The 27575-nt window shown below is 31.1% G+C and overlaps 1 protein-coding gene across 1 annotated transcript in view; it reads left to right on the top strand.

The window, feature by feature from the left end:
- LOC132267201 (uncharacterized) overlaps positions 1 to 27575 on the top strand; it is an 84523-nt gene that overhangs the window by 37691 nt on the left and 19257 nt on the right. The gene's annotated exons all lie outside the window — the stretch shown is intronic.

The following is a 27575-nucleotide window of genomic DNA, read 5'->3' as shown; positions in this document are numbered from 1 at the left end:
GGTTTAACTTGTTCATCTATTTGTTCCCACAACATGGTTGAGGGTTGTTCATCAAAGAGGTCATTCGTCAAGGAGGTCATAGGGAAGATTCTTGAAGGCAATGATTCCATTGAAGAAGGCTTAAAGCAAGGAGATTGTATAAACAAAGCTTAGAGCAATTATCTACCATTATTGTGGAGTGATATTGAGATTTACCCAAATCTCAAGGTGTAAAACTCTAGTGTTTCTATATAAGTATATATTTTTTCATCATCTCTATTCCAACAAATAGGTCTCTACACATGAACAAGTTCCTTACATACATGCTCCCAAATTTTAAAAAATTCCATTTCCCAACACCACCAAGCCTTCAGTTTCAAATTGGTTTAACCATGGCCTTTAGCAAAAGAAGTTGAGCCCTTGCATTGGTTTGGGAAAATTGTAACCAAGTCACGAGTTCAAATTTCTCCAGTTTACTCAAGCAATTTTGTGACACCTCCTAATTTCCACATATAAGTTGTCCAGACTTATATATGAAAATTAGAATATATCAATCACTTGATAATAGACAAGCATAAACTAAAAGATGCAATAAAGAAAGAAATAAAAGCGGATAGAAATACTACAATCAAATAAATCTCAACATCTTTAATCCTTAAAATTCAATTTATTACAACTCAGGAATCACGTAAAACAAAAACCCCTAAATGCAAAACCAAAAAATACCATCCATAATCTCAAGAAAGACTACAAGGAATAATAATGAGTTTCTACATTGAAATAACTGAAAGAATGAATGATCACAACAAGCTAAGAAGTGTTAATTCCTTAACCCTATAGCTGAAACTGTCTGGGAGCTGAAATCAACAAAATGTGGGTTAAACCCATAAGCAAGTCCTCTCTACTACAACCCAACAGAGAATCGATAAACATATCATCTCTAACCAAAACCAATCCCATAACAAGATACTCATAAACATGTGATCAACATATATAAGCATAAAATAATAAGCAACTCAATCATGCATTGGCAAATCAACTATGCCAATAAACCAAACCACCAACCTAGGCAACTCAACCATGCCTTGGCAAATCAATTATACTAATGGGTACTAATAAAGCTACGTTATTACTCAGTTCACAATGGTTCCATAATACATTCTACATTCACGATATGATTAGTTTATCCCTTCCCGTTACTGATTTCGGTGATGCTTAATACCTTACGCGAACTACTCTAAGGTTAAGCCTGGGGGTCAGTCTTTCTTTAAGGGCCTCCTGGCGGGGTTTGGGGTAACACTCCATAGACTAGAAAACACTAACAAAAAATTGTGCCAAAACTTCACTGTTTTGAAAAATTACCGAATTACAACATGCGAATCAGAAACATGATAACCTAAGTATTATTAATCAAAATAATAATAATACATGTGATTCTAAAGTTAAAGAAAGATGATGATGATCGGGATTGATTCTAAGTTCAAGAGGATCCAAAAATAAGTTTATGTAACCTAGGATCGATCTTAGGCCACCTAATATCGATCTTAGTGTACCCTAGAATCATTGCAAGTAATAATCGAGTTATATCCAGAAAAGATCAATCGCACACCTCCTAAGATCGATCATCAAAATGCTCATGCGATCGATTGTAAAACAGCCTAGCTAAGATTGATCACAAACCCCCCCTAACGCGATCGAGGCACACAAACTAGAAAACAGGTTTGCAAGCTACGGGTTCTCAATCCAGGTTATACAATTTCCTTTAAGTTTTGTAAAGCAGAGGCAACATCAATGGTCTAAAAAAAATCTAATCATGCAATAACAACTAATCTAAAGCAGCACGAGGAATCGAAGACAAAATCAATCAATAACAACGCATGATCTTCAGATTTATGAAACTTGAAAGTAGTAAAACATTTATAAATTAATCCACAATTCTCTAGTTCAATTATTCGTGATAAAAACAGTGATTAACCTACTAATTTACATTACAAAGTGGTGAAAGGATTATAGATTCAAAGCGGAAGAGAAGAGATGAACTTGCCTTAAGAAATCGTAGGGTTCCAATCTAAGGTCGTAGTGTTCTCCGGATTCCCTTCCACAAATTGGGAGCCTAGGGTTCGTCATTGGCCTCTCTATCTCTCGCTCGTTCTCGCTCTCTTTCCCTCTATCTGTCTCTATGCGTTATATGTATAATAATATAATCTGTATATTCTGAAATCTCGAATCGTAAAAATAAGGCTATACCATAATATAACATAAACTAGGACCTTACCACATAAGCCCACCAAAGCCCAAATAGACATTTAAGGCTGACCCAAATAACCCATGGTCCAGTAACGTAAATCCAATAAAATTAAATGCAATAATACAAATACCCCTAAATAATTTAATAAAATAATTAAAATACATAATTAATTAATAAATAAATGAAAACACACATAACAATTAGTAAATAAATTAATTAACCCATTTAATAAATCATTTAAAATCACGGGGTATTACAAAGTTGGCCTTTGGTATTTTGGTTCCAACTTGGGTTTTATAAGGAGTGGGTATTGTCATAATTTTAATTGATTTGCAAACCTAGACGAAGTCATTTCATTCTTTTGGTTCGCTTGAAGACTCAAAGGATGTCATTTGGTGATTTTGGTTCTTTTAAATATCCAAACGACGTCGTGTGGTCTTTTAAGGTTAAAATAGGCATTTCAAAATTACAATTTTAAGCTTTTAAATTAATATTCGTATGGCAAGGGTAATGTGCTACTATCATCGTTTCATACTGTAACTAATAGTTAGGTAAAGAAATTGCCTTAGATGATAATATTTGTTAATTAAGAGTGTTATTTGTTAGTTTAGAAGGTACAATGGGAGTTTTATAAATTTAGCCTTATATAAATTTACATGGGCATACTAATTTATCTCTAGATGCCATATCCACCACAAATCTTCCACCTAATAGTGACTTTAGTCCCACTTTTTTTGTTAACTTTTAACTTGCAAAATTATGAGAATTGCCGGAATAAAAAAAGAACAAAAATTGTTGCACAGCTCAAATTGCCCTTAACTCTCATGATTTGATATTTCTAGCGTCTCTGCAATTTAGGCATGATTAATGATACAGAGTCCGAGGGTTGAACACATCTTACTAAAATTATGACAATATAAAAAGACGTCATGATGACATCATTAATCACTCACATAAAACATTCAAACACATCAACTTTTTGGACTACTTATGGTTAGCTTATATACATATTTAGGTTTTTTATTTATTTATCTAAAAGTTAATGTATCAGCTGTCAATTTAATTGTATAGTTTACTTAAATTGGTCTGTATATTATGTACAACAAGATATATGAAAGTAATAATCTTTTCAGCAGTTTGTCAATTTGGAATCAGAATAAAAAGAAAGGAATTTTGCTGTTTTGGTTTTTCCTTTTGTAACCCTAATTCTAAAGACCTGTAACAGCGGTCATCTATCTTCTTTGTGGTAGTGCTGTTTGTTTGTCTTCAATACCTCTTAGCCATGATCCATGGCGGAACCACTGATTCTTCCTCTCTAACCGAGATTTCATCTGGTAGTAAGAAGTCCTCCGCGATGACTATTCATGAAATTTTTTCTCCCGTTCCTATTAAATTGGATGGTGGTATTATGCCTTTCCTTATATAATTCTTCTCTCTTTACAAATCTTATCTCTCTAGATTTATCTCCAATACATCCATGGCTTCCACCAATAATGGCTGACGGCTGTAACGAACTACCCACCGGGCCACCGGCAACCCAGTGTCCTTCTCCTTACCACCATCAATTACGACCATCAGTTTCGCATCCACCGCCACCACTTTTCCTCTTCCGCCTCATCGCCGGTGTTGCCATTGCCACACTTCCAATATCAGCTGTAAATAGTACTTTGCTTCTGATCAATTTTTCAAATTCGCGACAGATATGAAAATTAGAAGAGAAGAGACAAAAAGATTGTGACAACAATCAGGAATCAGGTTTCATCTTCTGTTATACAACTAATCTTGAGGGTTCTTTTAGAATTGAAATGGGAATGAAAATAGTTCTACAAATTTTCTGTCAAATTTCATTGGATGTGCTTTGTTGGTTTTTTTTATTTACTTCATTCTAATTTTTTTTTTTTTCCAAAGAGTGAGGATTATTCAAAAGTTTTATGGCAACCGGTGGTATACCAGAGATGGGTGAAAGAAAATTGTGGTGTCCGTAGAAGACGGGTTCCAATAGAAATTGGGAATAAAGGAAATGGGTAATATTGTCAACTAAAATTTAATTTAATAATTAAAAGGCTTTCAAAAAAATATACTCACCAAACACCTATTTTTTCATATAAAATTCATTTTACCAGAATTCCTTATAAAAGGCCTTATTCATCAAAGGACTTATGATGTTGAAAAGCTCCCCCCAAACACTATATATAAGGTTTTTTTTTTTTTTTTTTTTTTCTCATTATCTATATTCCAAAAAAAAAGTTCTGCCTCTGTTTTTTTAGTGTCCACTTCCATTCCAGGCTTCGACTTCTTCCCTGTTGCTTATATACGTTTTGCAATGTTTGCGGTACATTGGCTTTGCTTTTTACCGTGTTCCTTTTTGCTCAAGTGTGAATGAACATTCTGTATGTGTGTGTGTTTTTTTCTTTTGTAAATCTTAAAATATATTTCATAGATTATTTCATCCACCTTTACTAGACTTCATGGGTTTGTTAGAGCCCACACAAAATGACTATTTTACATAAAAATCATACATGAAATTTGTTACTTGTTAACTTTAAGAGGTTAGAATTTACATTAATTGCAGGGACGGACCTACATTGACATGAGGAGGGCAATTGGCCCTTCTGAATTTTTTTTTTTATTATTATTAATATACCCTACTAATTTGGTCTTTTTCAACTATATATCCCTAAAATATTACTATTGACCCCCTGAAATTATTAAGAGATTTCATTATTGCCCCCTTACCTTATTTGTGGGTCCGTCCCTGATTAAGAGAGTATTAATCAAAGGCTAAAAAGAAATTGTTTTGAATTCCAATATTTACAAATTAATTTGAATTCTCTAGTTCAGGTATAGTTAGTGAGTTTCCATACCAAGCTATGAGGACTTGGACAAGAGGATTATAGTGTTGCCTGTACGGATAAACTAGACTTTGGGGGTGTGGTTTGCTCTTTTTAATATCTAATTGTAAGTATAGTTTTAATTTCATTTAGGGTAAAGGACAATAAACCCCCATGAACTATCAATAAATAACACAAAATCCCCCTAAATTAAGTAGTGCTCCTGAACTATCTAAAACGTGCAATTTAAGGACAATTTTAAAATTCACCGTCACCAGAGATCACCGGATATGTTAGATTAATTCTCCAATGACTTAATTTGATATTTTTTTAGCACACATGGCCATCCTATTCAATAATTATATATGCTTTCATTTTCTGAATTCCAATTACTTCGTGTAACAGCTTAACCACTCGAGTAAGCGTGACTAGCACCATACAATGGTTTTATTAGCATTTGTTTGCTAAACAATTTACTTTCTCCGAACTTAAATTACACCACTTAATTTATGAATCTCTAAACTCCTTTTATCTTTCTTGATTGTCCTTAAATATACACTTATAAAATCGTCAAATTTTGTAGACCACCATTACAATATATAATCTCTAGTCGACCCAAATTTGAAGAACCGATGCAACAGTGTGTGTAAAATATATATATATATATATATATATATATATATATATATATATATAGATACATAAAGAGAGAGAGAAAGAACAGAGTATATAAATACACAAATGTATAGAGGGACAAGTGCAGAAAACACCCCTAGAATATATTTCGCGTAACACTTTTTTCCCTAGCTATTTGAAAACGTGTGCAAAAAACACGTCTAATCTTTTCACATTGTACAAAAATACCCCTCAATAAAACATCTGACATAAATTAGTGCTGTAATATTTGTTTTGCACTTTTAGGGCATGTTTGGTGTGGTGGAATGAATTGGAATGGAATGAGAATGGAGGTGGGAATGGAATGAGAATGGAATGGAATGAGAATAATGATTCTCATTCAACCGTTTGGTTGTAAATTTGAAATGTGTAAAAATGGAATCTCATTCTCATTCCTATGTTTGGTAAGAAAGTTAGAATATAATGAATTTATATTGTTTCTTTAAATTACATTTTATTATTAGTAAAAAAAATTAACTAAAAAAATTAATTTGCAAAAATAAAAGGAAAAGAGATAATAGAGAGAGAAAAATAAACGAGATAGAAAGAGGGTGAACAAACAGCATATATATATATATATATATATATATATATATATATATATATATATATATATATTATATTTTATGTAGTGTGTGTATGCGTGAATTATCTCTTTAAATTATTTTATTATTTTATTAATTCTTAGTGGGAATGGAATGGTCATTCCACCTCTCAAGAAGTGGAATGGGTATTCCACCTTTTTGATGGAATGGGCATTCCCAAGGAATGGCCATTCCACTTTTAATGTGACACACCAAATAAAAGAATGAAAACTAATGTATTCCATTCCACCTTCATTTGATTCCATTCACTCACACCAAACATAACCTTACTCTTCTGATAATGTCCAAGAGGGTATATATGCTACTAATCTCATAAGGGTGTTTAGGGATGGCAATAGGACAGATTGGGGCAGGTTTCTCATTCCTCATCCCCATCCCTGTTTAAATTTAACACCCCCAAAACCGCCTCATAACCGATTATTTTTTTACCCCTAATTCCCATAATCGCCCCCGCCCTGCCCAGCCCCGCCTTAGAAGATAAGAATGAGTAGGGTTTATTTAGAAGTGTATATATAATATAATATGATATATATATATATATATATATATATATATATATATATATATATATATATATATATATATAATATGTTAAATCAGTAACTACAATAACATGGTAGGAGTTAATAGGAGTAGTTCCATATATAATCGAGGTAGTTGTGGGGCAGGAGTACCTTCCCCCACCCCAAATTCAGCAGGTTTTTTTCCCAACCCCATTTAAATAAATAGTTCTCCAAACTCGCTTTAAACGGGGCCGGGGTGGGGCGATTCCCCACCGAGTTGGGGTAAATTGCCATTCCTAGATGTTATGTGCGTATTACTTTATATATATGCTTTTTTAATTTTTTTCTCTATATATATCTCTAAACTTTTTTTTTATATGTATATTTTGAGAATTTGTAAAATAATGATTTGAATTTTTTAAGATTTCAGTGTACTGTTTTCTATATTTTTTTTTTTTTCCTTTAATTCTTTTTTCGTACCAACAATGTTAAAATATATATATATATATATATATATATATATATATATAAGTGTGCACTGGTTTTCGAAGTTTGGAGCAGATTTCTTTTCTTTAATTTACACTTTATTTTTGTTTTTTATTTTCTATTTTTATTTTTATTTTTACTTGTCCATTGTCGACGTCCTTTAATAGTCTTTTTTTTTGTCATTTTACATAATTATTTATTTTATATATTTTATAAAATGGTTTAGTAAGAGTAAGTTAGTCAACTTAGGGTTTGAATTGATCAGAGGGACCTATTTGCACCAAATTGAAACTTTATGGATGTTTTTACACGTGAAGGACATCCTCCAATAATGCCATTTTCGGTAGTTGTAGAAGTAATCAAACATCTCCACCATCCATAGAAGATCCGAAGTTCTTCGGACCCAAGCTCACCTGACCCGACTCCTCCTCCTCCTCCTCCTCCTCCACAGCCCCAGAATTACATGTTTATTGTTCACCCTTGTTTTGGTTCGATTTGGTTATAACCGTTTTCATATTTTTCTTCATCATTTAATTTGGTAATCTTAAAATGTTAAAAAAAATGATAATAAAATAAAGTCAATATATAAAGTAAATAAATAAAAGTATTTGGTAACATTAGATTGTTTAAATTTTAACATTAGAGTATTTAATTTTTCAAATCTTTAAAAAAACAAAAATAATAGAATTGACGACTTATTCAACCTGATTTTCAAATCGATCGGTTGGTTAGAAACATAACCAATTCAAGTACGTTCAGTTTTTTTTTTTTTTTTTTTGTAACCGGCTATTATAAATTAGTCATACATTAAAAAAAAAAAAAAAAATTAATTTTAGGTTAGATTGTTGAACTTAAAAAATTAATTTTAGGTTAGAATGTTGAACTTGTTTATGTGTACGACGTAACTCTACTTAAATTCATAATTGTTTCCTTTTTTTTTTAAGATTTTTTCTTTTCAAAGGCAAGAGGTAAAAGAAAGGAAGACTTCTTATATTTTGATTTAAAAAACGAGCCAAAGTCACAACACCCAATAATTGCACCTTTACTGCTAAAATCACAAGATAAGCTTGCATGATTTTCATTCCTTGACAAAATAATATATCAAAACCCAGTCAGCAGTTCAAAAAAACAAGAGAGCATAAATTAACTAGGCACTAAACATCCACCACCATGTGGGCTTGGGCTTGGGCTTGGGCTGGGCTTATGTTTTCTTTTCTTTCCCAAATACCCACCAAACATACCCTGTACGGTTGTAACACCTCCTACACCACCGCATCCACCACCATGTGGGTTTGGGTTTGGACTTGGGCTTGGGCTGGGCTTATATTTTCTTTGTATCTTTGTAGCGTGGATTTTGCTTGGGCCACTCATGTGGACTTTTATATTATTTTCTTTTCTTGTGGCCCATTGTCTTCTGTATTGGCAGGGGGAATGTTCCCAGTATTTCTATAATGCTACGTTTGGTGTGCAGAAATAGAATAGAATGGAATGTTCATTCCAACTATTAATTTGTTTGGTATGCAATTTAAAGTGCAAATGACCATTCCATTGGAATGAAAATTCATTACACAATGTAAGTGCAGTTTTTTATACCCGAACACTTGAGAATAAATCAAAAGAAATTAAGAACAAGAGGGTGCAAGAGGGTGGAGACAATAGACAATTTTAACAAGAGAGAACAGTGTTTTTGGAATTCCATCCTCTTGTTCGGATGTAAAAACTGCACCCATGCACAATTAAAAACCTATAAATGGCCATGAAGCCATTCCCAAATAAATTTTTTCAAAAAACTAACCTTCCAAAAAATTTGTCATGTCCACCACCACCCCACCGCCAAAAAAACAAAAAAAAAAAAATTATGACAATTGATACCTGTGAGTGGAATATGTGGACCATATTATTTTGAAAAATTGGAATCCATGGCTGCATAAAGTAGCTTTATAAAGTTGACGGCAGACAATTGATATCTGTGAGTGGGATATGTGGACCATATTATTTTGACAATGTGAAACCCATGGCTCCATAAAGTAGCTTTATAAAGTTGATGGCAGATAGTTACAAATTCGAACCCATGGACCATACCTCTTTCATGAATTATTGATTGTGTACTATTTATTGGAGAAAAAAAATTACTGATTGTGTACTAAGCATTAACAAAAAAATAACTGATGGTGTAATAAGCATGAACAAAAACACACTAAAACATGCCCACCCAACACACCCTTATATACATAAACTTTCAGCCACCAGCATTCCTTGACCCTTTTTTATTGGTTGTGTATTAATAAGAATAACGAGATATTTGGTTTTTTTTTTTTTTTTAACTGAATTTACATAAAATAATTCTTAAAAACTATTAACCAATTTTATTTTTATACAATTTTCAAAAAACAAAAAATGTTAATTACAACCCATATAATTACTATAAAGGTCATACAAATCCCGTGGTGATTTTGTATTAGAAGAGTGCTAAGAGCATTTCTAATCGTATGTTAAAATATATTTTTGTGTAAAATATACACGGTTATGTATGATATATAAATTTTTTTTATTTCTAACAGTCTATTAAGATACACTGTCATGTCACTAATGTATAAAATTATTGTGTATTTCAAACAATCTTTTTATACAACCACACAGTATATTTTCTTTTTTCTCCCTCTTTCTTATTCCATTAATGAATCAACCTTATATTAAATAGGCTTGTAAAAATTATGTTAGGTCCAGGCATGACACTGGTTGGTTGTTATTGGGGCATATATTTTTACACAAAGGTATAAACACAACCGTTGGAGCTAAAAATAAATAATCAAATTTTTTTTTATGTAAATCTATTATGACAAATCTCCAACCGTTGTGTGTGTGTGTGTATATATATATATATATAAATCTGATGTGTCTTTATAGATTTACCAAAAAAAAAAAATTTGAATTATTTAATTTTAATTACAGCTATTGTTTTATACATTTTTTGTAAAAATGTATTCCCCAATAACAACTAATCAATATCATGTCTGGACCCACATAATTTTTACAAACCTACTTAATATATAATTGATTCCTTAATGGAATGAGAAAGAGGAAGCAAAAAGGAAATATACTGATGTGATTGTGTAAAAAGATTGTGTAAAATACATAATAATTTTACAAATTAGTGATATGGCAGTGTATCTTAACAAACTGCTGGAGATAAAAAAAAATTTACACATCGTATGTGGCGATGCATATTTTATACAAACGAGTATTTTAACAGAGTGCTGGGGATGCTCAGGCGTGGGCCTAACCTACTTTTTTTTTTTTTTTTCAGGTGTTCGTCAGTTCCAGGCATAGAGATTGTTCGTGCTAAGTAGAGACAGTTATTCATTCTTCTGATGACATTTATCCATCTAAGCCGTCTCGTGATCCATTCTATTCGTATGAACTAATGTCTTACTAGTTCGAAATAGATTAAATTAAGCTGAGCCGAAGGCTCCATTTCCAGATGCTTTAAAATGATCCATTTATCTTGAAAAACAAAAGACCAAAGCAAATGAAATAATTGAAATTTTAGACAAATGAAGATTAATCTTCCACTCATTTTATTATTATTATTAAATCCTGGAATAACACGTATATTATGTATTAATATAGGAGAGGACGATAATGTTTTTAGTGACTAGTTGCTCACTTGGTCTCTGAATTGATCACAATTACTATAATTGTAAGTTCATTTATCTTTATGGAAATTATATATATATATATATATATATATATATATAGTTTGGACATCCAAATTCCACCAAAATTTCTTTAGAGAATGTCCCATTTCATTTTAATTCTCAAAGGACTTAATTTGATTTTCTGAATTCTAGTTACTTCATATAACAACATAACCACTTGAGTAAGCATGACTATGCACAATGCAATGATTTTATTATCATTTGCTTGTTAAATAGTTTACTTTCTCCCAATTTAAATTACACCATTAAACTCATGAATTTCTAAACTCCTTTATCTTTCCTCATTGTCACCCAAATTTGAAGAAGTGATATAGCAAACGTTTGTAATAAATATATATATATAGATAGAGAGAGAGAGAGAGAGAGAGCAGAGTATATAAAATTACACACGCACAAATGTATAGACTACCTTGTAGACATTGGGATTGGGGGCCAGTAATGAAGGTACTTGTAGAAGAAATCGAACATCTCCACTATCCATAGAAGATCCGAAGCTATTCTGATCCAAGCTTACCTGACCCGACTCCTCCACTTCAGTCCAAGTACTACATGTTTATTGTTCACCCTTATTTTGGTTTTTATTAATTCTTGTAGAGGTTGATGACACAAAAGGCTTGCATGAAAGGTATTTATTTATTACTATCTCCGTCCCATATTAGTTGTCATCTTTAAAAATTTTGACTAACAATTTTTGTGAGTCAAAATTATCAAAGTAGACATCTAATATGGGATATAGATATTATATAACTATATAAAAGAAATATGACTAAAAATGATCTCAAATGACTGAAAAATAAAAAAGTAATAGTGAGTCCAAATTTTTGAATTGGACAACTAATATGGGACGAGGGAATATTGTTTTTCTTTTCGTTGCTTATAATCCTTCACTGCTCATCAACTTTGTTTAATCAATTATTATTATTATTTTTAATTTAAATTTGTTTCTTTGAGTAGATCACACACACATCACAATTATCAATTATGGAAAATTAGATATTCAACTTTTTAATTGAAAAATAGATGAAATGCCACTAAAGTTAAATTCTAAATATTTATTATTTTCTATATAATTATTGGAAGGAAATTAATTACTTGATAATATGAAGACCCAAGATTAATGAACAATCTGACATATGCAATAGTAAAATTAATTAACCCAAGACTGATTCAAGAATATAACGGTGAAAGAACAAGAATTGAACAAGACTTGGAATAGAATAAATAAATGTAAGCTTTCTTTCATCCATATGAGATCACATTATAATATATATATAATCATAGGAAGTTACCTAATCTTGTTTTCTTTTGAAAAATAAATGGACTTTATACAAGTTGTCATATAAAATTAAATTTATTTCTTTACTCATTGGGTCACATTAGTTGAATTGTCCCATCTTGACGAGTACTTAATATCCTAAATAACATTTAATTTTATACCACTTGTCCTATAAAAATTAATTTGTTCCATCTTAAGGACCTCAATTAACAATGATAAATTTATGGGGAAGAGAGTCTTTGGGTTCGCAATAGCTAAGAGTGATTATTCTACTTGGACTCAGATCAATGTCATCCATAAAACTGATATAGAATAATTATAGCCGTCAACCATCAGTTTCTGTTTTCTTTCTTTTCTAATATAATAATATTATTTTTAGCTGCAGTTCATTATCTTTAGTTTAATTCAATAAGTCTTGGAGAAATGGTTTATATCTAATAATGTTACAAACACAAATTATCTTTAGTTTTTTAAAAAATAAAAAATGCAGACCATAAACTCAAGCCAGACCCAAAATATTTTTATTTTATTTTTTATTTTTTGGAGCAGGTATGTTTACAATTACTAAAAATAAGACATATAAAATCAAATTATAAAAAAATGAGTGAGAGCATTTGCCCATGCTGGTTTTACCTTTGTTTATTTATTTTTTTTTTGTTCTTTCTTTTTATGCCACAATTGCAAAATACGACTTTAATGCCATTATATTTACATCGAGGGGTTAGCAAAATGCGTGTCACAAATGGGTGCAGATTTAATAGCTGAGAAATTAATAGGTAATCTTGAGATTATTGGTTTTGAGTCAATAATGTATGACACATAAATAATTGTGTCAGTATAATGAGTTTGTGGGTCACCATGTAATTAGTTCTAATAGTCAAATCTCGTGGCTCCACTACCTTAAAAAACACACCCCTTTTTTTTTTTTTTTTGACAACCCATCTTTCTTTTTCTTTTTATAAATTTTTTTTTCCTCCATACTGATTTTATTTTTTTTTATTTTTGTGATGGCAAGGAACGAACTCCCACAATGTTGTTGGGAGACTAGAATTATCCACCTTTCAATGCTAATACCTATGTGATAGAAAAATCTTTCTCCTACTCTTACTGATAGGATATAATAAGATTTGCCAATGAAAATTAGTGCATAGATTAAAAGATTTATGAGTGGGGTTTATGAAGGGAGAGTGAACTAGAGAACTAGTTGGAGGGAACCAAGATCTTAAACTACCAAAGTAAGTAGTAATAAATTTTATGAACCAAACAATAATTACACAAATTTAAATATTGATGGTTATGGCTAAGCATTCAATTTGTCAAATTAGTTTTTAGTTAATATTCTGACTCATTAGAGAAACCATCATTTAAGTGTTTAATTTGTATAGTTGATCATTTAAATATGTAGTTGGTGATTAACATGTTTCTCGAAAATTTAAGAATAATTAATTTAGTGTTCATTTTATAATTTTCATAACAATTCTGATTCCGTAACTCTTTGAGAGAAAAATGGTTTATACCTAACAAAGTTACAAACTCAAATTATCTAAAGTTTAGTTTTTTTTAAATAAAAAATGCAGACCATAAAAGTCATAAAAAATTAAGACCCAAAAGATTATTATTTTTTATTTTTTATTGAGAGCAGGTGTGTTTGCAATTACTAAAAATAATACATAAAAAATCAAATCATAAAAAATTGAGTGAGAGCATTTGCCCTGCAGTTTCTCTCTCTCTCTCTCTCTCTCTCTTTATGCAACATTTGCAAAATAGAATATAGTACGAGTTTTATTGCCATTATATTTACAATGTACAGCAGTTGCAAATGACTTTTTCTATGTCACATTTGCAATCTAGTTGGATGTTTTAATGACACTATATCTACTTTGTACATTAGTTGGAAATAGGTCCTTAAATACTTTACAAAAGTTGATGATACATGAACATTTTCCAAGTCATGTGTGAATATCATAGAATTGTCAATTGTTTGGTTAAGTGCTAACCAATTATACTTTCAAATGACCATAATTTATTTTTGCGTGAAATTGGCTGAATGTGAGTCACACGTAGGTGCGAGTCATAATCCAATCACTTTAAAAAGTATTTATTCATATATTTATTTTTACAACGGTTTGTTTTCATATTTTGGAATTTTTTATTTTTTATTTTTTTTTTTTATTTTTTTTTTTTTCAAATAGCACTTTGATTCATGTTCTGCTGTATTAATCAATACGCAACATATCGATCAGTTCGTAACCATTTTTCAAAGTTTCAATACCGTTACACACTTGGCTGATTTAATCAATTTACACCGATATTCGTCTGAATCTGTTACATCACGACCATGACCGATACCATGAATGCAAACCATGCTTCAATTCTTTTTTTTTTTTTTGGACTGAACAATTATTTTTTCCCTTCTTCTTTACACTGTGAATTTTTTTTTTTTAAACTTAAAAAAGAAAAAAAAAATTAATGAGCCCTTTGCCTTTTGATTTATTTATTTTAAATTTGTCAACAAATATATAAGAATATAGCTATTTTTTATAATCATTGGAAAATTAATCCAACGATTATAGAAATTCCAAACAAAAGAAGATTGTAAAAAAATGGTTATAGTTTTTGAGGAAAAAAAGTGGAGTGGTGTAAAAGTGTGTCTGCTGGGGAATAAAATGCATTATCTTTTCGTGTGTGTATATAAAAAATTTGGGTCGGTACGTCCATGGAGAAGTGAAGGATGAAAACGAAGGGTCATTGACTGGTAGGGAGAGCTAATAATACAATGAATTATTGAGAGCAAGATGATAGCATGACAGGTGGGGAAAAAAAATATTTAGATTATATATAATATAATCTAAATATTATATATATATATATATATAAGTAAAATTAGTGAATAAAATAGCAAAAAAAAATTGCCTCCACTAAAATCATAATAGATCTATGCTACAAGCACACACAAACCTTTATAACTATACACACATATATATAGTATGCAAGAACTGTTGGAATTTTTATATATATATTTAAATAATAAAATTATTTTATGATCCTATGTACTACGTTTTCTAAAATAGGATTGCAATGTGATTATTGATACTTGATGGATTGGGTTGTACTTTTTAATTTGGTGGTCTAATTGGGAGTATGGTTTTTTATACCGTTGGATTGTGGTTTTCCAACTTATTTAGTGTAATTTAATTCTAACCATTGATATCTAAGTTTTCATGATAGGAAGGGAAACTTAGATATGCTTGTTTGTATAGAAGCCGTCCCCCCCTGTTGTTGTTATATATAGGGGTTTTAAAACCCTTATTCAGTCCTATCGTATCGACAACTTTCAGAAGGGGGTAAAACGCTCTATTTTCAGATCTCTCAAAGGGCGATAAGGAATTATCAAAAGTATCAAAAAGTTTAATTTTCTAATCAGGTATGATATTAAAACCTCTCTTTAATTTATGATCAATTTTGATTTTTTACATGTTATTTATTTTTTAAACTCAACAATTAGTATCAGAGCAAGGTTAGGGTTTGTAGAAATCAAAATATGTAATTGATTTATATTTTTTAAATAAATAAAGTAGTGCACAAATTGCTATCAGTTTGTTTCGTGATCAAATTGCATGCACGCCAAATGAGAGTTTTGTATGAATTTGTTATGCAATTTAATCACTTTGTCTTTAATCAGTAAACGAGATTTTGTTTTACATGAATTGTTATGCAATTAAGCTGTTTGTCTCCTTTATAAGTTTACACGCCGAACGAGGAATAAAACAACAATTAATGAATTTGCTCAACTCCCCAGAATCTGACTCTATAGAACATGAATATACTTGACGCTCTGAGACAGAACAATTAAATTGGACTGTGTTATATCCTTGTTGAAGAGAAATTATCTAAAAGTTCAAGCTCTATTTATCACTACTACTTGAATTGGACTACTAATTGTACAAAGCCAATTCATATTGATGAAACTTATTTAGACATCATAATCAATGAGTATATTAGATTGTTTCATGTCAATAGAAGTTATATGCTTCAGTTCCAAAGGGAATTCAAGGCATAACAGATTTGCTAAAATTCTGTTTACTTCATATATTTGGAGGATGTGGTGGAATAGGAATCAGGTAAGTTTTGGTGTATTAAAATAATATTTTATAATTACATACATCAATCTTGTAATATATATATATATATATATATATATATATATATATATGATTGTAGGGTATGAAAACAAAACTATTGAGATGTAAACTCTAGGTCACAGTTTTGTCTTTTCTTAAAAACTAAGTATTATAAAATTATTTAATAACTTGCTAATTTAATGCTTCTTGCGTGCAATTGTATATGTACAATTACAATTGCATTTTACTATTGAAATTTATTATTTTATTATATTAATTTCAATTGTAAAATTCAAAAGTTTTGATTAATTTTGAATTATATGTACTTGGATATACTTGGATATGCTGGTATGATGTATATATATCAAGGTTGTTTTTTTTAAAACTAAAGTACAGTGATATTGAGAATTTTAATTCATGTTATATTACATGTATCAGTGACCTTTGAGTGTGACACGAGGTTGTGTGCCTATTTAGTCACATTGAGTAATTAATGATACTTGTTCAATTTTAAATTGAAAACTTATAGGAGCTTGAGTGCCATAAGTAAGTATTATTAACCTAATTAACTTAAAGATTCAAAGTACTTTAAATTATTTGTCGGATATATAATATACATGCATCACGGTTTAGTTATTTTATTTTTATTAAAGTATATATAGAATTGAGATTTTTAAATCTTAATTGATGTGCATGTTATTATTATATTATTCACTGTAATTTCTTAAAATGTATGAGAAGGCTTTATTTTATTTGTATTAAAGCCATTTATATTACAGTGAAATTAAATGTTCCATAATTTTGGGTTTGGCTTATGTGCACTAAATAAATATGAACATAAATAAAATAGAACATCTACAGTTTAGGTCTTTCCTCGGGGTTTAGGATGATCGGTAAAGTGACCATTTCAAAGGTAATAACTAAAGTAGGTGATGCTTGCCAAAAGGTGACACGCTCACGGAAGCTATTATTTTTTTTTTTTTTAATTTTTTTTAAAACATTGGTCTTATTGAGGTCTCACAGTGCATTTACTTACATGAAGGCATTAGTTCTGCCAAAAGGTGATCAATGTCTTAGTGTGGGATAAGTGAGTAGAATATTTGAGAGTGTTTGGATTATAACTAAATAACCCTCTTGCCAAAAGGTAGTGGAAGTGTTTAGCAATAATTCAAGTATAATCAAATAGATCTATGTGCGATTTGATCGTAGGTTTGGGGGTAAAATAAAATCTAAAATTCTGCCAAAAGGTGATTTTTAGATGGCATTTTATTTGTTCCCGCAGGGTGGATGGTTTTGCACATAGTAAAACACTCTGATAAATTCGGCTTAAAACCCCAAGCACGAATTAAAGTTATAATCCCTAAAGTTGAGATATATTACTATATGTTGTTTATGTGATGTTATTCAATATAACATTTATCCAGGTTACAGACGCTTCCGCAATTTAAAGATATCTTATAAGGATTAAACCATTAAATGGTTAAAATTATACTGCCTAGAAGACAGGTTTTGATATTATATTGGATTTCTTGGACTACGTGTCTGTTGTTTTAGAAAGAAACCCATATGCCCAGTGCATTGTTTTCTTATGTAGAAAAGTTGTTGCATTTTTTTAAGTGAACTACAGGTAATACCATGCCATTAGATTAATTTATACTTCTATTGGTGATACTATTCAGGGTGGTATTCTAGTTTTGATACTGCCAAGAAGCTTCTTGATTTGATCAAGAAAGAGTTAATGGGTATTAAGAAGTAACTACAATACTATTATCTAACATGGATTATGTTAGTGAGATATGATGGTAATGGTTCAGTGAGGGAGTACATCTATAAGATGTGCAAGATGGTTAATGATCTAAGGTAGTAGAGAATCATATTTGCTAATAAGTTAATTAGTCCACATGGTGATCTATTCTCTGCTTAGGATTTTTCAGCTTTTCAAGGTGAATTATAATTCACAAGAAGTTAAATATGGCATTAACCAGCTGTTAGCATTTTGTGTTATTGAATGGAAACGACTCAAGGGTGTTAAAATTGAGTCAGCTTATCTTACGATGATAGTAAGAATAGTTTCATGAAGAAACTAGGCGGCAAGAAAGTGAATAGGCTAAATAGAATAAAAACATTGATCATGAAATGATAAATGTTGATCCTGTAGAAATAAAAGGACATCAAAAGAAAAGGTTATTGTGGTGAAAAGAAAACAAAGTAAGAAAGAAAATTGCCATATTAATATTTGAGCCTAACTTGGTAAAAATATAGGTATAAACATAGTGGATGGATTAGGGTGTGATCTTACTTGCTTCTTGTTTTTCAATTGACTCGATACCATCCGAATAAAATCGTGTTTTGGTCAGAGAGGATTCATCTATGTTATGCATAGGATATTGGGGAATGTCTCTCAAAAGAGATTTGAACGCTTGGTCAAGGATGAGATTATTAGGCCACAAATTTTATGCGTTGGTTGTGTCAAAGGACAAATGCTAAGAAACGCAATTTTGAGGCTAGTCGGTCATTTGGTTTTTAGACTATATTTATACCGACATTTATGATCCATTTCTTATTGTAGCTCGTTTGCAGCAAAGGTATTTCATTGTCTTCATTGATTAGTTCTCAAGGTATGATTGTGTACTTAATCCACCAGAAGTCCGAAGCACTTAATGTGTATAAAATCTACTAGACTAAAGTTGAAAGTAGTTGGTATAAAAATTATGGTTTTAAGATCAGACTAAGGTAGTGAGTTTTAATAGGAAAATGATAAGGAGGGTGTAAATAGTAGTATTTTCAATACATACTTAAAGAGTAGGGCATTGTGCCACAATACACTATTTCTAGTTTTCCTGAACAAAATAAAGTTGCAGAAAATAGAAAGTGTAGGGATATCTTATAGAGACATAGTTATATAATGCAGATATTAAAGAGCTTAATACTCATATTACCAATGATAATTTTACTAGACATCTTGAAAGATTAAAGAATTTGAGATTTTACTGTCCTGTAGACCTATGGAGATTATTGGAATATGTCATGCATATTTAATGAGAGTGGTGAATCCAGTGTGAGTTTAAAATATTGTAGTTTCTTTTTGCAGAAAGGTATTTTCAGCATCTATTCTATTTATTCCAGGCTTCATTCCACTTTCTTTAGTGGTTTCAGTTAAAGCTCATATTCCTACTCTTTCAGTTATTTCTCCTTTGCAGACCTTTCTTTCAGTTTCCAATCTAGTTCCTAAGCCAGTTTAGCTTAGGAGCTTTTCTAGAGCTTGGAAGTATGCTGTAGTTGGTAATTTTGAGATGTTTGGTGGATATAAGACAAAAATTGATGGCCAAGTGCTTAAACAAAAGTTAAATGTTGATTTCTTTGAGATTTTCTCCAGCTTAATTAAAGGACTTTTTAAGAGTCATTCTTTCATTATCACTCATTTATGGATTAAGTAAGTTTTAAAGCAGTAGTATCCAAAATTTTGATACAGTGGTTACTAATTGTAAGTTCAAAGAGAATGTTATGGATAAATGCATATACCTCAAGTTCAGTGGGAGTCATTTTGTTTTCCTTGTCCTATATGTTGATGATATTTTGCAAGGTAGCAATGACATTCATGTGATACATGATATTAAGAATTTTATGTAAAGTTTTGACATGAAGGACATGGGTATGCAAAGTATGTCATTGGCTTTAGAATCCACATAGATCATGCTACTGAAATATTTGGACTTTCTCAAAAGGCTTATATTAATTAAGTATATGAAAAATTTTAACGGTGACCAAGCGTAGTAAGCCCATTGACATAAAGTTCATTTTTAAGCATGAGAAAGTTAAGGTTTAAGTGACTTTAAGATTTTCCCATATGATTACAGAAAGATTGTTACATGTCCTCTCACTAAAGGTGTTCAACCAAAGATAATAAAGTATTTATAAAGCACGTGATTCGGATAGGTGTTCGAGAGTCATTATGTTATGATGTCCAGTATTTCTTTTATATATGCTACATTGCAGTTAGTTTCTTTACGCCTTGTGGTGACAGTTATTTTTCCTCCAATTTACGCCTTATGGTGATAGTTATTTGCATCCAAAATAAAGTTATGATGCATAATTATTATTATTTTGATATATATGGTTTATGTACGTGCCATTATGTTTGCCTGAAGTGATATTTCACTCATGAGGTTGTTTGGGTTAGATGTGAGATTGGCACCACATCGATAAATCCAAAATAATTATTAAAGGTTGTCTGAGAGTGATAATTCACTTATACGGTTGTTTGGGCTAGATATGAGATTGACGCCATATCGGTAAATCCAAATATAAGATTTGTCTGGGAGTGGTATTTCACCCATGAGATTGTTTGGATTAGATGTGAGATTGACACCACATTGGTAAATCCAAACATAAATATTAAATTTTGCTTATGGGAATTTTTTTATACTCCATGAGGATAGCTTGGGCTAGATATGGGATTGGCTCCATATTGGTAAACCCTCACACTGAACAGAAGGTTGGCGGTTTGCTGTAATATGTTCAGGTGACATACCGCGATGGTATGAAGTAGGATGGATAGCTTGGGTTAGATATGGGACTTGCTCCATATCGGTAAACCCTCACACTGAACAGAAGGTTGGCGGTTTGCTATAATATGTTCAGGTGACATACCGTGATAGTATGAAGCAGGACGGATAGTGAGATATGCGTTTAGACCCCATGCAGTTTGCACATCTCATGAAATACAGTAAAACCACTATATTTGCTTGAATCCTAGATGGAATCAGTTTTGAGACCATGGAACTGTTTAGACTAATATATTACTTGTCTACGCATTCATGATTCACTATTGAGGAAATTTATGGAGGAGAGTGTTCTAAAGTTTCAATCCATCAATTTCGATAATTGTGTTTTTTAAATAAAAATGAGTGGCGACTCGACTTTTATAAAGTGTGTTGCAATCCATAATGTCATTTTATAAAGCTTAGAGTGCATGGACCAAGTGGGAGATTGTTGGAATTTTTATATATATATTTAAATAATAAAATTATTTTATGGTCCTATGTACTACGTTTTTTAAAATAGGATTGCAATGTGATTATTGATACTTGATAGGTTGGGTTGTACTTTCCAATTTGGTGGTCTAATTGGGAGTATGGTTTTTATACCGTTGGATTGTGGTTTTCCAACTTATTTGGTGTGATTTAATTCTAACCATTGATATCTAAATTTCCATAATAGGAAGGAAGACTTAGATATGCTTGTTTGTAGAGAAGTCGTCCCCCCTGTTGTTGTTATATATAGGGGTTTTAAAACCCTTATTCAGTCCTATCGTATCGACAACTTTTAGAAGGGGGTAAAGCGCTCTATTTTCAGATCTCTCAAAGGGCGATAAGGAATTATCAAAAGTATCAAAAAGTTTAATTTTCTAATCAGGTATGATATTAAAACATCTCTTTAATTTATGATCAATTTTGATTTCTACGTGTTATTTATTTTTTAAACCCAACAAGAACTGCTTAAAAGAAAAAATATATATTTTTGTTAAATGCTTTTGTAAGTTTTATATATATATATATATATATATATATATATATATAACATTCTTAAAATTCATATTGACCATTAGGTGTTTAAAAATGTCTAAAATAATGCATGAGATATTTTTGTGGCATAATGTAATAAAATTCATCGTAGCAAAGCCCTGAGCATGTATTCCATTGTCAGTAATTGATAGAGAGAGACTGAAATAGCATCCAAGAAAAAGAGTTGTGGAAATCAAAAATTACATATTGGTTGTCAGTAATCAATTTCTTCTACTGAATCTATAGGGTGACAATTGACATGTGAGTCCTTATTGAGAGTAATCAATAATTTATTATTATTATTATTTTTATTTGTGGTGACAAAAAACTCCAACCATGTTATTGAGAGAGACTAGGACCATCTACTTTCAATACTTATGTTATATTGATAGCATAGTATTATAAACTAATTAATTAATAATTTCAAATTGATTATCGATAAATGATAGGGGCTGAAATAGCATCTAAGAAAAAGAGTGAGACCCCTAGTTATCAATGAGAAAAAGTAAAAAGAAAATTTCAAATCTGGACATGGTTCCTGTGTTATGAGAATTGTGGGTTGTAGTATTAATCCTTTCTGTATACTGTTTATATGCATGTAGGGCCGTTGCCTGGTTCAAGGGAGAGAGTGGAATAGAGAGATCCAAAGAGTTTAAATAAAGAGAGGAACTTGGGAAAGAGAACAGATGGTATTTTGGGATTTTTATAAAATATTTGGTCAAAATTTATGATTGGGGGTAATTGGCTCAAAAGATGAATACTAAATGAAGTTACACTAAGAGTGTTTTTCTACGGGTGTTTTTTGTACATTTTTTTATATAATGTCCTCGTATAAATTATAAAATTTATAAAGTTTAAACAAAATCAATCAATTTTATATCTTCAATTAGCCGTCTACAAAGGAAAAAAAAAACTTACTCGTCCACATGTATTTTTTTTTTTTTGAGCAATGCTTAGGTCTTCATTCTCACTAGTGATATGAACCAATAATAAATATACATATCATTTTTAGTTGCTAAATTTAATATGGTGTATAAATATTCACTTACCAAATCACAGAGATGGTGATTTATTATTGGTTCACATCACTAGTGAGAATGGTGTAAATTTTCACTAATGAAGACTTTAAGTATTGTTCTTTTTTTATTTTTATCATTGCAAATGCACAAAGCCAAGTCATAAATGATGGTCCACATGTATTGAACCTGGGGATCTTCACCAGTGCCATTAACATCCGTGGTTTACTTAATTAATTATTTAGATTTTTTATTTTTTATTTTTTTCCAAAGGTAATTAATTATATAAGTTGCAAGATGAAAGGAAAGACAGATTGGTTTCAAGTTTTTTATTTTTTATTTTTGTATCTTTTATATCTATTTATATAAGTTGCAAGATGAAATGAAAGACAGAGTCACAGATTGGTTTCAAGTTTTTTATTTTTATTATTATTTTTTTTAATCTTTTATATCCTTTTTGCCATTTATTAGCGGTGATATGCAATTATATAGTGTGTGTGTGTGTTTTTTTTTTTTTCCTTATATTTTTGTTGCCTCCATTCGTTTTGGTCTACTGACTCCAAACAATCTATTTTTTTCCACTTCAAAAGTTTGGTAAGGAGGAAAGAAAGAAATTGAGGAAAAATTACTTCTATAATTACCTAACTGTCTCAAAAAAATTTTCTTCTAAAAATCACTGATATTGTGATTTCTTGAAAAAGTTTTATGAATTTATAACAATGCCATTTCTTTTATGGTAAGTTCATATTATTCAAACCATAAAATAAAATGATAATTTTCTATATTGCTAAATAAATACACAATGAAGAATTTACTCATTTCATTTGCTTCACTTTCTTTTATGATAATTTTCTTCCAATCTAACCATTTTATTTTTGCTTTAATTAATTCTTGATTTTAGGATGGTTTAGAGACTCTTTTATGTCAATGGAGATTGGGATACAAGTAGTTTTCTAGACCGGGCGGGGACGGGGTGTGTAATACCCCTAATTTTAAAAAAAGATATTCCTGATATTTAATGGTATTTAATTTATTATTTAAGTGCATTTTATTTGATTATGTGTCATTATTTTTTTATTAGGTGCTTAATTGTTTTCTTTTGTGGTGATTTAATTTATTTCTTTTGTGGTGATTTAATTTATTTAAATGATATTTATTTTTAGTTATTTGATTGGAATTACTTGTTAGTATTTTAATTATTTTAGTGGCATTAATGGTTTAAGTGTAATTGGTTTAGTTATTTGATTGGAATTACTTGTTAGTATTTTAATTATTTAATTGGCATTAATAGTTTAAGTGTAATTGGTTTAATTATTTAATGTGTGTCTTATTTTATGTGTGTCTTATTTGGTTTAATTGGGTTTACTAATTATTATTTTGTTCAATTAGATTATTTGTTAAGTATTTAATGGTGAATAGGGTAATTAGGTAAATACATCTAACTAGTGTTTTAATTACAGCATAAATTAGGGTTTTATATTATAGCCGTCGTGGGTTTCTACGTTAATTGGATGGGCCGGTTAGGATTGTGAGTTGGACTTAAATGAACCTAGGGTTTAGGAAAACTCTATAAGTATAAGGTAGACGTCTGTGTAGGGGTTTTTTTTAAACAAAGTACACGTTTTGTGGAAGTGAAGAAGGAAAAACGCAGTTTTTTCATTCTGCCCAGATTTCATCAAACATTCGATCCCGCTTCGTCCGTGGTCCGATCGAGCTGAATTTTGGAGGAAAGGTTCATCACTTAGTGATACACAATCTGAACGGTGGAGATCAGAGTTTGACCTCGGGAACAGTGATTTGTACTCATGAACAGTAACTGGGTCGCACATGATTTTTCCATTCTGCCCAGATTTCATCAAACATCCGATCCCGCTTCATCCGTGGTCCGATCGAGCTGAAATTTGGAGGAAAGGTTCATGACTCAGTGACGCACAATCTGAACGGTGAAGATCAGAGTTTGACCTCGTGAACAGTGATTCGTACTCATGAACAGTAACCGGGTTGCACAGGTTTTTTCCATTCTGCCCTGATTTCATCAAACATCCGATCCGTCTTCGTCCGTGGTCCGATCGAGCTGAAATTTGGAGGATAGGTTCATGACTCAGTGTCGCACAATCTGAACGGTGGAGATCAGATTTTGAGTTCGGGAATAGTGTTTCGTACCCGTAAACAGTAACCGGGTTTTGGAACTCGCCGGGATTTTTTTAAGAAGACGATGTTGAAACTTTGAACAAAAGTTTCTGAGGCAAGATTCTATCCTTATTCTTTCCCTTAGGCTTCATACTCTTTGCACTCTTAAATGATTTTAGGATTAATGAAGATTAAACCAAACTAAAATGATATCTGTTTTGCTATTAAACTGGTGGTTACAGTAGTGTTGTATGCTTGTTCAACCTAGACTAAGCATGTTTGTGGATGCATTGTGGTTCTGTGGTTCACGTTTATCCTTACCACTGCTAGTATAAATTATTGAAAGGATGGATCTAGATGATAGCTATCTTAACTTCTGTAATAGCAACTGTTGGAACTTAAATACTAAGAGGATTTGAGTTTAACACTAGATCGGTTTTGTGGAACACTATAATTTGAGCATGTCTACATATATACTGTGAATATTGTTTTGATGCTTACATTATCACAGTTAGTATCAACTGTGGAGGTTAGGATTTTGTGATACATACCCTACATATCTGTATATCATTTGTAAGGTGTTAAATGGAAGTTTTAATTAATTCTGTCTTTATATCAGACTAAAGGGAACAACTTAAATTGGGCATGTATATGTTGTTGTTGTAACCCTGTTTATCAATGTTTATTTTATCACTGCTAACATTGAATGTTGGATGTTGGAATTTAGTTGATATATACTTGATTTATTGGTATTATTGACTACTGGAGGATTGGAAAGTAGGCACCGGTATGGGACGGTGGCATACTAAGGATGGGTTTGGTTTTTAAAACAATACCATTACCCACCTACTTGGAATAAGGATGGGATTAACTAAAAGTTAAGTCCCGTGGATTTGTATTGTCATGGCAACTACTTGTTGAGCGGCAATACCAGGGATTTTGGATGGATTTTATATATGTACTGTTATGGTGCCTCGGTATGAGCTTGAGCCTCAGGACCGATGGATAGGGAGCGTATATGCATCGGGATGTGTAGCTGGCTACGATGGTTGGAGGTGTACCCTGTTTAGGTATAGGTACATATGCCCACTTCGTGTGCGTTTTAGCATGTTACCTCTATTCAGGTTGAAACCGGCCTGTAGTCCAGTGAGAGTCCTTTAGTGTGACTATATATATATAATTACGGACTATTAGCTATTGTTGAATTGTTTAGGATGTGCATGCGTATCGGGCCTCTGTTTGGATTGTAGTAGTATAGAACTTGCGCGTGGACCTGACTCACTTCTATTTTTCAGGTACACGACAGTTCCAGGCTTAGACGTGTTCGTGCTGAGCAGAGGTCTCTATTCACTCTTCCGACGATGTAGGGCTCTCTCTATAGTTTTATTTCTGGACGTTTATTACAGTTGTTCTATCTTCCGTTTGGATGTTTAATAGGGGTCTACTAGAGATAGATTCCCAAGTTGTAAACTGATGGAGTTTTGGAGTTTGGGTTTGATGGATTTTAATAATTATAATATTTTGCGGATTCTATTTTTAGTTCCTTCCAGCTTTAATTTCATTTCTTAATTTATTTTGTATTCCGTGTTCATTATAAAATATTAATTGTTTGATATTCCCTCGGGTTTGGGCCTGGGCCTGATCAACCCGTGTCTCAGATCCGAGGGGTATCTCAGGGTGACAGGGATAGGGTAAACACATCCTGCCTGGCCGGTTTATATTGCAAGTTTACAAAAATACCTTTAGATATATAAATATATATATTTATATATAACATGTGGAAATAATTTAAAATTTAGCAGACAATCTTTTATTTTTACGCAGGTATGAGGGCGGGGATGGGGGTGAAAAAATTCACCGATATGATATGAATTGGTACCATTAATATTGTATTTGGGAGTATTGAATTGGTACTTTGGATATGATATTGTAATGAGTTTAGTTAAAAATTTGTACTAATAACGTGTTTGGGTGTATGAAATTGGAGGTTTATAATTAGAATTGACGAACTTGAAAAAAATAATGAATTTAATTTTTGGAGTTGTTTTTCTCCAAAAATAATGAATTTAATTTTTGGAGTTGTTTTTCTCCAATTTTAATTACAAGGCTTAAATTCCATGCGACCGATTATAACTTAAATTTTCTCCAATTTCAAATTTAAGGTGCTGGTGTCACCAAACATTAACCAGAGATGGCTCAATATAATTTAAGGTCTTAGGCAAAAATTATAAAAGTAATATCTTAATATGTTAACAATCTTTATTTAAATCGACTCAAAAATTCTAATAAAATTCCTCAATCTCATCAAAATTCAAATACTTCAATATACACTCAGGATCATAAATAAAAAAATAAAAAATAAAAATATTATTTTATTGATACAGAATCCAATTTCTCAAATAATATGCAAAATCTCTAAATA

The sequence above is a fragment of the Cornus florida genome, unplaced genomic scaffold (assembly GCF_030987335.1).
Source record: "Cornus florida cultivar Cherokee Brave unplaced genomic scaffold, ASM3098733v1 CherokeeBrave_3.0.0_Hap2_Chr07, whole genome shotgun sequence".
Lineage (NCBI taxonomy): Eukaryota > Viridiplantae > Streptophyta > Magnoliopsida > Cornales > Cornaceae > Cornus > Cornus florida.
The sequence above is the reverse complement of the archived record's forward strand: the minus strand, read 5'-3'. Positions and strand labels throughout refer to the sequence as shown.